The sequence below is a fragment of the Pseudophryne corroboree genome, chromosome 1, assembly GCF_028390025.1.
Source record: "Pseudophryne corroboree isolate aPseCor3 chromosome 1, aPseCor3.hap2, whole genome shotgun sequence".
NCBI lineage: Eukaryota > Metazoa > Chordata > Amphibia > Anura > Myobatrachidae > Pseudophryne > Pseudophryne corroboree.
In genome coordinates this window covers 1,119,245,043-1,119,258,520 of record NC_086444.1, presented here as the reverse complement: position 1 = coordinate 1,119,258,520, position 13,478 = coordinate 1,119,245,043, and the positions used below count along the sequence as shown (strand labels likewise).

Below are 13,478 nucleotides of genomic sequence, written 5' to 3'. Positions count from 1 at the left end.
GAGTTTTTTATAGAATAAAAAAACACCACACAAGTCACACGACGAGTGTTTAACTTTTTCAGGCAATCACAATATAGTATACTATACTGGTGGTCAGTGTGGTCAGGTCACTGGTCAGTCACACTGGCAGTGGCACTCCTGCAGCAAAAGTGTGCACTGTTTAATTTTAATAATATGTACTCCTGGCTCCTGCTATAACCTATAACTGCTCCCCAGTCTCCCCCACAATTAAGCTGTGTGAGCACAGTCAGATATTATACATAGATGATGCAGCACACTGGGCTGAGCACAGATATGGTATGTGACTGAGTCACTGTGTATCGTTTTTTTCAGGCAGAGAACGGATTATATTAAATAAAACTGCACTGGTGGTCACTGGTCAGTGGTCAGTCACTAGTAAACTCTGCACTCTCTAGTACTCCTAAGCTCCAGTAAATCAAGTGTCTCTGTCTCAATCTCACTCTCTCTCTTCTAATCTAAATGGAGAGGACGCCAGCCACGTCCTCTCCCTATCAATCTCAATGCACGTGTGAAAATGGCGGCGATGCGCGGCTCCTTATATAGAATCCGAGTCTCGCGATAGAATCCGAGCCTCGCGAGAATCCGACAGCGTCATGATGACGTTCGGGCGCGCTCGGGTTAACCGAGCAAGGCGGGAAGATCCGAGTCGCTCGGATCCGTGTAAAAAAAGCTGAAGTTCGGGCGGGTTCGGATTCCGAGGAACCCAACCCGCTCATCTCTAATTCAGAATAGACTGAAAATGAGTGAAAATTATGGTTTTTGAGGTTAATAATACTTTGGGATCAAAATGACCCCCAAATTCTATGATTTAAGCTGTTTTTTAGGGTTTTTTGAAAAAAACACCCGAATCCAAAACACACCCGAATCCGACAAAAAAAATTCGGTGAGGTTTTGCCAAAACGCGGTCGAACCCAAAACACGGCCGCGGAACCGAACCCAAAACCAAAACACAAAACCCGAAAAATTTCAAGTGCACATCTCTAGTCATCATAAGATATATTTTTTTGTGTTTTTGTGATTTCTGAGTGAATGTATAGTGAGTAGAAATAGGTGCCGTGTTGGTGCAATATGAGTGTGTGGCGATTAGTTTGAATGTGAATAAGGGAGTGAGTCATCGTAAATACGTGTATAGGGAGTGCCTTATGGGTATGAATGTGGGTTGGTGTAAATGTGAGAGAATAAGTGGAATTGTTGGATAGAGAGGTTGATTGGATGGGGACAGATGAAGAAAAGGGAGGGGAAAAAGTGAGGTTGGGAGACCATTAGTATAGGTGTCTTTTTGGAACATCAAATAAAAACTCCATAATTTATGTGTTCGTTCATGCCTTTTGGCGCAAGACAGTTGAGTTTGAAGGTCCATTCGGATTCATGTTTGAGCAATTCTTGCATCAAATCTCCTCCGCGTATTCCTAAGTTAATTCTTTCCAGACCAAAGGCTTTGAGTTCTTTGGGATTGCCCTGATGATGGTTAAAAAAGTGGCGCGCCACTGACGTTAGTTTTTTCATTTTTTTTCAGCCCACTCACCTCCTGGTATCGTATATTTGACAAAAAAATGTTTTGTCATTAATTGTTTAATTTTTGTTTAATCTGCTATCCATTATTTACAGTATTAAGACATTCAACGCTCTTTGATGTCTCTTTTTCTCTCCCATTCTTATACCCTAATTAGTGAGATATAATTTATACTATTACGTGTGTTTTGGGATATCCTTAACAGCTGGCTTCGGCCTTCTTCTGTAGTACTCTAGGGGCATCGCCAATAGCGGAAATATTAATCCCTTTGCCCACCACTATTAGGATCAAGAATATGTAATTGAATTATGCACTATCATAATAAAAACCTTAAGATATCTGTGTAATTTCACACCATTACTCACTAGGCCCAGATAACCCACCTCTCTCATCCATTGTCCGCTATATTAAGTTATATGACAGTGGACAGCAGAAGACGGGCTCTGAACCTATACGTTTCCTTTATCTTCCTTTTTCAGTACTCTCTCATCCTGACGCCAGTTATATAACTCCCCTGCAATGCTAAAAGTAACAGGGAAACTGTGCGCAATAATGGACAGCAGAAGTACTCTATCTGGTATATGCCAATAACCATACACTCTCTCATTCACAATCTATGTGATATTACTGCCACATCTCACTGGCTACGCCCAATCTCGCCTGATCTTGGAAGCTAAGCAGTGAATAGCCTGATTAGTACCTGGATGGGAGACTTCCAGGGAATATTAGGTGCAGTAATAAATATCTCTGTATTCATGTGAAAAGCAGAGGTGTTGGAGCAACCTTTGACTGTTACCATTTTCATATCTATATTCCCTTCTTCTCATTGAATCTCTCTTTCTGATCATACACTCATCTAGAGCTCTTTTGCATATTGCAATTATTGATCAGAAAATTTAGAAATAGCAGATTAATCGTTACCAGGATATACCATTACAATTGGCATTGGAAGAATTTTCTGTTATGCTGAAATTAAATTCTTAATATTTTCATCTCAGGTGTCACTGTCACCTTAAATAGTAATATTACTTGGAGAACTGCCACTCCAAAATTATTACTTCGCAAGTGAGAATCATTTGACTTTCTCCTTAAATATTATATACTATATGTGTGTTGAATTGTGTACCAGAATTTTATCATACTATAATTAAAAGTTAAGTTTTAGTTTTTCAAGCGTGCCCCAACACAGAGTCTCTCTTTCTCCTTTGTAACTTTGATACGTACTATTGACTCTGGGTGCACCACCAACAACAGTAACTCCTTAAAGACCGATACAGGCATTTCTTATGTATATGTACTGTTGGTTCACAAGGGACAAATTTTATAAGAGCCCATTACAAAGAAAAATTCTTTAGAAAGGTCCTGTGCGGCACCAAATTGACCTTCTCCTATGTTCCTCAGGTGAAAGAATGAGGATTTGATTGTGGCTGATATCTGATGTTTAAGTGTCAAGCCACCATCCAGGACAACGCCAAGATTCCGCACACGATCACTGGTCTGTAATTCTGAATCCCCGAGTGTAAGTCCAGTTGGTTGGCTATGCTGCAGTCTTGTTCTTTGATGTTGCGGTCGTGTCAAAAGGACCTCTGTTTTATCCGGGTTCAGTCACAGCCAACTGGCGCTCATCCACTCCTGTAGTTCAGCTAGACAGCCATTTAGGGTTGCTATTGGGTTATCAGTGCCCGGAGCAAAGGACAAGTACAGTTGTGTATCATCTGCATAGCAGTGGTAGATCAGGCCATGGCGCCTGATTATTTCGCCCAACGGGAGCATGTATACTGCAAAAAGCATGGGGGATAGTATAGAACCTTGTGGGACACTACATGGCAATGGCACTGGTGGTGATGAGTATAATCCAGATAATACTCACTGTGACCTGCCTGTGAGAAATGATTTGAACCAGTTTAGGACTGTGCCATCCAGACCAAAGAAATGTATCAGTCGCTCAATCAGAAGCCCATGGTCCACGGTATCAAATGCTGCCGAGAGATCCAGAAGGATTAATATTGAACAGTCAGATTACCTTAGATTACCTAAGGCTAACCAAATCTCTTTTCTCTAACGTCCTAGTGGATGCTGGGGACTCCGTAAGGACCATGGGGAATAGCGGGCTCCGCAGGAGACTGGGCACTCTAAAGAAAGATTTAGTACTATCTGGTGTGCACTGGCTCCTCCCTCTATGCCCCTCCTCCAGACCTCAGTTAGAATCTGTGCCCGGCCAGAGCTGGGTGCTCCTAGTGGGCTGTCCTGAGCTTGCTAGAAAGAAAGTATTTTGTCAGGTTTATTTTTTATTTTCAGAGAGCTTCTGCTGGCAACAGACTCTCTGCTACGAGGGACTGAGGGGAGAGAAGCAAACCTACTCACGGCAGCTAGGTAGCGCTTCTTAGGCTACTGGACACCATTAGCTCCAGAGGGATCGAACACACGTACCTAACCTTGATCGTCCGTTCCCGGAGCCGCGCCGCCATCCCCCTCGCAGAGCCAGAAGAACAGAAGCAGCAGAAGCATGAAGACATCGAAATCGGCGGCTGAAGACTCCTGTCTTCACTTAAGGTAGCGCACAGCACTGCAGCTGTGCGCCATTGCTCCCACATCACACCGCACACTCCGGTCACTGTAGGGTGCAGGGCGCAGGGGGGGGGGGCGCTGCCCCCTGCGCTGCCCCCCCCCCCCCCCCCTGCGCCCTGGGCAGCAATTAAGTACCTTTTTGTCAAAAAGAGACATATATACAGTCTGGGACTGTATATATGCCCGAGCCCCCGCCATTTTTTACACATTAAAGCGGGACAGAAGCCCGCCGCTGATGGGGCGGGGCCTTCTTCCTCAGCACACCAGCGCCATTTTCTCTTCACAGCTCCGCTGGAAGGACGCTCCCCAGGCTCTCCCCTGCAGTATACAGGTGCATTAGAGGGTAAAAAAGAGAGGGGGGGGCACATAAATTTAGGCGCAGAGATATATTAACAGCAGCTACAGGGTAAACACTAAGGTACACTGTAATTCCTGGGTTATATAGCGCTGGGGTGTGTGCTGGCAAACTCTCTCTCTGTCTCCCCAAAAGCCTTTGTGGTGTCCTGTCCTCAGTCAGAGCATTCCCTGTGTGTGTGCTGTGTATCGGTACGCCTGTGTCGACATGTTTGATGAGGAAGGATACGTGGAGGCAGAACAAGTGCAGCTAAGTGTGGTGTCGCCGCCAACGGTGCCGACACCTGATTGGATGGATATGTGGAAGGTGTTAAATGATAATGTAAACTCCTTGCATAACAGATTGGATAAAACTGTAACCGTGGGACAGTCAGGGTCTCAACCCATGCCTAATCCTACAGCGCAGAGGCCGTCAGGGTCTCAAAGCGCACACTATCCCAGATAGTTGACACAGATGTCGACACGGAATCTGACTCCAGTGTCGATGACGATGAGGCAAAGTTGCAGCCTAAAATGACTAAAGCCATCCGCTACATGATTGTAGCAATGAAGGATGTATTACACATTTCTGAGGAAAATCCTGTCCCTGACAAGAGGATTTATATGTATGGGGAGAAAAAGCATGAAGTGACTTTTCCCCCTTCACATGAATTAAATGAATTATGTGAAAAAGCGTGGGATTCCCCTGACAGGAAGGTGATAGTTTCCAAGAGATTACTTATGGCGTATCCTTTCCCGCCAACGGACAGGTTACGCTGGGAATCCTCCCCTAGGGTAGACAAGGCGTTGACACGCTTGTCTAAGAAGGTGGCCCTGCCGTCTCCGGATACGGCCGCCCTAAAGGATCCTGCGGATAGAAAGCAGGAAGCTATCCTGAAGTCTGTTTATACACATTCTGGCACACTGCTGAGGCCAGCAATTGCTTCGGCCTGGATGTGTAGTGCGGTAGCTGCATGGACGGATACTCTGTCTGAGGAGATAGATACCCTGGACAGGGACACTGTTCTACTGACCCTGGCACATATCAAGGACGCGGTCCTATATATGCGGGATGCCCAGAGGGACATTTGCCTGCTGGGCTCTAGAGTTAACGCAATGTCCATTTCTGCCAGAAGGGTCTTATGGACTCGGCAATGGACAGGGGATACCGACTCTAAAAAACACATGGAGGTTTTACCTTATAAGGGTGAGGAATTGTTTGGGGACGGTCTCTCGGACCTAGTTTCCACAGCTACGGCTGGGAAGTCAAATTTCTTGCCTTATGTCCCTCCACAACCTAAGAAAGCACCGTATTATCAAATGCAGTCCTTTCGTTCTCAGAGGAGCAAGAAGGTCAGAGGTGCGTCCTTTCTTGCCAGAGGCAGGGGTAGAGGAAAAAAGCTGCACCATGCAGCTAGTTCCCAGGAACAAAAGTCTTCCCCGGCTTCCACTAAATCCACCGCATGACGCTGGGGCTCCACAGGCGGAGCCAGGAGCCGTGGGGGCGCGTCTCCGACATTTCAGCCACCAGTGGGTTCGCTCACAGGTGGATCCTTGGGCTATACAATTTGTGTCTCAGGGATACAAGCTGGAATTCGAGGTGATGCCCCCTCACCGTTACCTAAAATCGGCCTTACCAACTTCCCCCATGGAAAGGGAGATAGTGTTGGCGGCAATTCACAAACTTTTCCTCCAGCAGGTGGTGGTAGAGGTTCCCCCCCTTCAACGGGGAAGGGGCTACTATTCCACTATGTTTGTGGTACCGAAACCGGACGGTTCGGTCAGACCCATTTTAAATTTAAAATCCCTGAACATTTATCTGAAGAAATTCAAGTTCAAAATGGAATCGCTCAGAGCGGTCATTGCAAGCCTAGAGGAAGAGGATTTTATGGTGTCTCTGGACATCAAGGATGCTTACTTGCATGTCCCCATTTATCCGCCTCATCAGGAGTACCTCAGGTTTGTGGTACGGGACTGTCATTACCTATTCCAGACGTTGCCGTTTGGCCTGTCCACGGCACCGAGAGTTTTTACCAAGGTGATGGTGGAAATGATGGTGCTCCTTCGGAAGCAAGGGGTTACAATTATCCCATACTTGGACGATCTCCTCATAAAGGCGAGGTCCAGGGAGCAGTTGTTGATCAGCGTAGCACACTCTCAGGAAGTGTTGCGTCAGCACGGCTGGATTCTGAACATTCCAAAGTCGCAGCTGATTCCTGCGACGCGCCTGCCCTTCCTGGGCATGATTCTGGACACAGACCAGAAGAAGGTGTTTCTCCCGGAGGAGAAGGCTCAGGAGCTCGTGACTCTGGTCAGAGATCTCCTAAAGCCAAAACAGGTGTCGGTGCATCGCTGCACACAAGTCCTGGGAAAGATGGTGGCGTCATACGAAGCCATTCCCTTCGGCAGGTTCCATGCGAGGATCTTTCAGTGGGATCTGCTGGACAAGTGGTCCGGATCGCATCTTCAGATGCATCGGATGATCACCCTGTCCCCCAGGGCCAGGGTGTCTCTTCTGTGGTGGCTACAAGGTGCTCACCTCCTCGAGGGCCGCAGATTCGGCATACAGGACTGGGTCCTGGTGACCACGGATGCAAGCCTCCGAGGGTGGGGGGCAGTCACTCAAGGAAGAAACTTCCAAGGGTTGTGGTCAAGTCAGGAGACTTGTCTGCACATAAATATCCTGGAGCTACGGGCCATATACAACGCCCTGAGTCAAGCGGAGCCTCTGCTTCGAGACCAACCAGTGCTGATTCAGTCAGACAACATCACGGCAGTCGCTCATGTAAACCGCCAGGGCGGCACAAGAAGCAGGGTGGCAATGGCGGAAGCCACCAGGATTCTTCGTTGGGCGGAGAATCACGTGCAAGCACTGTCAGCAGTGTTCATTCCGGGAGTGGACAACTGGGAAGCAGACTTCCTCAGCAGGCACGATCTCCACCCGGGAGAGTGGGGACTTCATCAAGAAGTCTTCACGCAGATTGTAAATTGATGGGAGCTGCCACAGGTGGACATGATGGCATCCCGCCTCAACAAAAAATTAAAGAGGTATTGCGCCAGGTCAAGGGACCCTCAGGCGATAGCTGTGGACGCACTGGTGACACCCTGGGTATTCCAGTCAGTCTATGTGTTTCCTCCTCTTCCTCTCATACCCAGGGTACTGAGAATCGTAAGAAAAAGAGGAGTGAGAACAATACTCATTGTTCCGGATTGGCCAAGAAGGACTTGGTACCCGGAACTGCAAGAAATGCTCACAGAGGACCCATGGCCTCTGCCTCTCAGACAGGACCTGTTGCAACAGGGGCCCTGTCTGTTCCAAGACTTACCGCGGCTGCGTTTGACGGCATGGCGGTTGAACGCCGGATCCTAGCAGAAAAGGGCATTCCGGAAGCAGTTATTCCTACGCTGATAAAGGCTAGGAAGGACGTGACAGCAAAACATTATCACCGTATATGGCGAAAATATGTTGCTTGGTGTGAGGCCAGGAAGGCCCCTACAGAGGAATTCCAGCTGGGTCGATTCCTGCACTTCCTACAGTCAGGTGTGACTATGGGCCTAAAATTAGGGTCCATAAAGGTCCAGATTTCGGCCCTATCCATTTTCTTTCAAAAAGAACTGGCTTCACTGCCTGAGGTTCAGACGTTTGTTAAGGGAGTGCTGCATATTCAGCCTCCTTTTGTGCCACCAGTGGCACCTTGGGATCTTAACGTGGTCTTGGCTTTCCTGAAATCCCACTGGTTTGAGCCACTTAAGACAGTGGAGCTAAAGTATCTCACGTGGAAAGTGGTCATGCTGTTGGCCCTAGCCTCAGCTAGGCGTGTGTCAGAATTGGCGGCTTTGTCATGTAAAAGCCCCTATCTGGTTATCCATATGGATAGGGCAGAATTGCGAACTCGTCCACAGTTTCTGCCAAAGGTGGTGTCATCTTTTCATCTGAACCAACCCATTATGGTGCCTGCGGCTACTCGTGACTTGGAGGATTCCAAGTTGCTTGATGTAGTCAGGGCTTTGAAGATCTATGTTGCCAGGACGGCTGGAGTCAGGAAAACTGACTCGCTGTTTATCCTGTATGCATCCAACAAGCTGGGTGCTCCTGCTTCAAAGCAAACCATTGCTCGCTGGATCTGTAACACGATTCAGCTGGCTCATTCTGCGGCTGGATTGCCGCGTCCAAAATCAGTGAAAGCCCATTCCACAAGGAAGGTGGGCTCTTCTTGGGCGGCTGCCCGAGGGGTCTCGGCATTACAGCTTTGCCGAGCTGCTACTTGGTCGGGTTCAAACACATTTGCAAAGTTCTACAAGTTTGATACCCTGGCCGAGGAGGACCTGGTGTTTGCCCATTCGGTGCTGCAGAGTCATCCGCACTCTCCCGCCCGTTTGGGAGCTTTGGTATAATCCCCATGGTCCTTACGGAGTCCCCAGCATCCACTAGGACGTTCTAGAAAATAACAATTTACTCACCGGTAATTCTATTTCTTGTAGTCCGTAGTGGATGCTGGGCGCCCGTCCCAAGTGCGGACTTTCTGCAATACGTGTATATAGTTATTGCTTAACAAAGGGTTATGGTTATGTAGCATCGGTTGAGTGATGCTCAGTTGTTGTTCATACTGTTAACTGGGTAAGTTTATCACAAGTTGTACAGTGTGATTGGTGTGGCTGGTATGAGTCTTACCCTGGATTCCAAAATCCTTTCCTTGTAATGTCAGCTCTTCCCGGGCACAGTTTCCTTAACTGAGGTCTGGAGGAGGGGCATAGAGGGAGGAGCCAGTGCACACCAGATAGTACTAAATCTTTCTTTAGAGTGCCCAGTCTCCTGAGGAGCCCGCTATTCCCCATGGTCCTTACGGAGTCCCCAGCATCCACTACGGACTACGAGAAATAGAATTACCGGTGAGTAAATTCTTATTATCATGCCAACAACCCCAAGCGACTTTTTAATACATTTAAATCACTTCTTTACCCTCCCTCACCTACCCCACTAGCTACTATCCGTGCACAAGAACTTGCTTCCTACTTCAAGGATAAGATTGATAAAATCCGAGATGAAATGGTATGCTCTAACTCAGCCAGTGACCTGCTCAATTCCCTACCTGAACCCTCTGGCACTTTCTCTTCATTTGATCCCACAAGTGAAGATGAAGTATCAACACTCTTTTCATCCTCCTACTCCACTACCTCTCCTCTTGATCCTATACCCTCACAGGTCCGTAAAACTTTGTCTCCTGTGCTTATCCCAACCTTAACTAAAATCTGTAATCTCTCTCTCTCTACTGGTATCTTTCCCTCTCTGTTTAAACATGCAGTCATTACTCCCATTCTAAAAAAACACAACTCTGACCCAAACACACTCTCTAACTACCGTCCCATTTCTCAGCTACCCAGTCCCTCCAAGCTACTTGAGAGGCTTGCCTACACTCGCCTTACACACTTTCTTAACTCGCACAACTTATTGGACCCACTTCAGTCAGGCTTTCGTGCCCAACACTCCACAGAGACGGCACTGACCAAAGTAGTGAATGATCTAGTCACTGCTAGATCAAAAAGGCCATTACACACTACTTATTCTTCTAGATCTCTCTGCTGCTTTTGACACTGTTGACCACTCTCTTCTCATACAAACACTACAATCCCTAGGTCTTCAGGACACAGCCCTTTCTTGGTTCTCATCCTACCTATCTAATCGCTCTTTCAGAGTTCACTTCTCTTATTCTACCTCCTCTTCTCTACCTCTATCAGTTGGAGTACCGCAAGGCTCAGTCTTAGGTCCTCTGCTTTTCTCAATCTATACCTCCTCTCTTGGTAAACTAATCAGCTCCTTTGGATTTCAGTATCATTTGTACGCTGATGATACTCAAATCTACCTATCCTCCCCAGATTTGTCACCACCAGTATTGGCTCGTGTCACTGGATGCCTGTCTGCCATTTCATCTTGGATGTCATCTCGCCACCTCAAACTTAACATTTCCAAAACCGAATTAATTATTTTCCCACCAGCTAAGAGTAGTTACCAACCTGATATCTCTATAACTGTTGACAATGCAACTATCCACCCCACCCCACAAGCTCGTTGCCTAGGTGTCACCCTTGACTCTGAACTGTCCTTTGTTCCACACATTCAATTTGTCTCTAAATCATGTTACATGCACCTTAAAAACATATCCAAAATACGCCCTTATCTTACACAAGACACTGCAAAAACTCTAATCCATGCACTCATCATCTCCCGCATTGATTATTGTAATAGTCTCCTAACTGGTCTTCCCAAACATAGGCTATCACCACTTCAATCCATTTTAAATGCAGCTGCGAGGCTAATCTTCCTCGCCAGACGTTCTTCATCTGCTGATCCGCTCTGTCAGTCCCTCCATTGGTTACCGGTTTTCTACCGTGTCAAATATAAAATACTTTTACTTACATACAAGGCTATTAACCAAACTGCACTATCATACATCTCCTCACTCATCTCAAAATATCTCCCTACCAGACCTCTCCGCTCTGCACAAGATCTGCGTCTCTCATCCACATGTATTACCTGTTCCCACTCAAAATTACAGGACTTTACCCGGGCTTCACCCACTTTGTGGAATGCACTCCCACGCACAATAAGACTCTCCTTTAGTCTCCAAACCTTTAAACGTTCTCTGAAAACTCATCTCTTCAGACAAGCCTACCAAATTTCAGACCCACACACATAACCTTAACAGCTTCCCTATCAAGTTACATCCCCTCTGTACAGTCCACATAAACTCACATTTTGTCTTCCAACATTGCTGGGTGATCATATCATATACAACCCATTAAGAACCTAGCAACCTGGGGAACCATTATGTAACAGGTAGCATCTATCCTTGTGTATCAATGCTTATTTCCCTATAGATTGTAAGCTTGCGAGCAGGGCCTTCCTACCTCTGTCTGTCTGTCTTTGCCCAGTTTTGTTCTATAATTGTTGTTCTAATTGTAAAGCGCAACGGAATATGCTGCGCTATATAAGAAACTGCTAATAAATAATAAATAAATAAATAAATGAGGGTTAGTTTATCATCCACATCCAAAGTTGCTGACAGATTTGGCATATTGCACACTGCTGCAGTGGCTCTAGCAACGTCTGTGCTGGAAGATGTCGGTTTGGTCATTCCTGTAAACAAAACTATAGTTATTGATCCTTGCAAAATCCAGAGAGAGAGGTGCGTGAGCAGACAAGGGCACAATCAGAGGAATGAATTGGTTCTGAATTGCTTGGCTTATATGTAGAAAGGATCGAATGTTAATGCAGGAAAAGATAGGAACAAAGGGCCTGATTCAGCGTTACAAGCAATGTCAAAAAGCACACAACTGGGCAAAACCATGTTGCACAGCAGGTGGGGATGATATAACATGTGCAGAGAGAGTGAGATTTGGGTGGCGTGTGTTCAAATTGAAATCTACATTGCAGTGTAAAAATAAAACAGCCAGTATTTGTGGAATTCAGTATATGCAAAAACAGCCTGTATTTACCCTGCACAGAAAAAATATAACCCACCCAAATCTAAATGTCTCTGCACATGTTACATCTGCCCCACCTGCAGCACAGTAAGGTTTTGCCCAGTTGTATGCTTTTTGGCTTTGCTTGCAACTTTGAATCAGGCCCAAAGTTGCATAAGAAAATGGTGGTGGAAGAGCACATTTCACATGTTCAATTTCCTGGGAGCAAATATATTGGGCACATGACTCCTGAATCAGGCGCAGTCAACATTATTGCCTCCAGTATTCTTAAACTTTTGCAAAACCAGGGTATAAGAACTCATGACCATCTCATAGTCATCGAGAGCGATGGCACAAATGTCAATACAGGATACGTAGGAGCAGGGGCGTAGGGAGGGTGGAGCAAGTGGAGCTTGAGCTGAAGGCGCCGGCTCCCTGTAACACAGCTGAAAGCCGGGATCTTGGGGTAGGAGGAGATGACTAGAAGAGAGGGAAGGGGTGGCCACCACACTGCCTGCATGTTCCATGTCACTGATTGCAGTGCAGAGAGTCCAGTGCAGTGTAGTGCGGTGTGTTGTTAGGGAAGTGGGGGGAGGGGGAGGGGGTTTGGATGCTTGTCAGAAGAAGCTTCCTGGCTGTCAGGTATCTGCATTCAGTGATCTGGAACATGCAGGCAGTGTGGTGCCACCCCTTCCCTTTCCTCAGTCCTTTCCTTCTACCCAGCCCCAGCCTGTCAGTCACATAGAAGCTCCGCCCCTCCAGGATAGAACGAGGAGTTGCTCTGTTGCTGCCCACTTGGTGAGAATTAATGTGTGTATACTGTGTGTATATGTGTATGTATGTGTTTATGTCTGTGTACAGGGGCGGATCCAGAAGAAAATGATAGGGGGGGCACCATGGAAGGGGCAAGTACATTTGCGTGCGGCTTCGGTGCATGTGAGGTGGCGCTTCTTATGCAATGCCCACAGTTGTAGCGCTCATTATGCAATGTCCACTGTACTGGTAGTGCCCCTTATATAGACCCCATAGTAGTGGTGTCCCTTATGCAATGCCCGTATTGCCCCCAGTAGTAATGTTGCCTGTAGTAATGCCCCCAGTCATTATGCCCCCAGTGGTAATGCCCCTGCAGTTATGACCCCAGTAGTTTAGCCACCAGTAGTAATGCCCCCCTATAGTTTGCCCCATTGTAGTTTAGCCCCTGTAGTTATGCCCCCCTTATAGTTTAGCCACCAGTAGTAATGCCCCCCTGTAGTTTGCCCCATTGCAGTTTAGCCCCTGTAGTTATGCCCCCCTTATAGTTTAGCCTCCAGTAGTAATGCCCCCAATAGTTTGGCCCCTGTAGTTATGCCCCCAGTAGTTTGGCTCCCCCTGTAGTTTAGCCCCCAAGTAGTAATGCCCCTGTAGTTTAGCCCCCAAGTAGTAATGCCCCCTGTAGGTGCCCCCCAGTAATAATGCCCCCAGTAGCTGCCCCCCCAGTAATAATGCCCCCAGTAGTGATGCCCCCAGTTATAATGCCCCCAGTAGTAATGCCCCCCCTCAGTAGTAATGCCCCTTGTTGATGCCCCCCCCAGTAGTAATGCCC

General features: G+C 47.0%; 1 pseudogene; it reads left to right on the top strand.

The window, feature by feature from the left end:
* Positions 1–2,156: 2,156 nt before the first annotated feature.
* Positions 2,157–2,275, top strand: LOC134937907 (5S ribosomal RNA; annotated as a pseudogene).
* Positions 2,276–13,478: the final 11,203 nt, after the last annotated feature.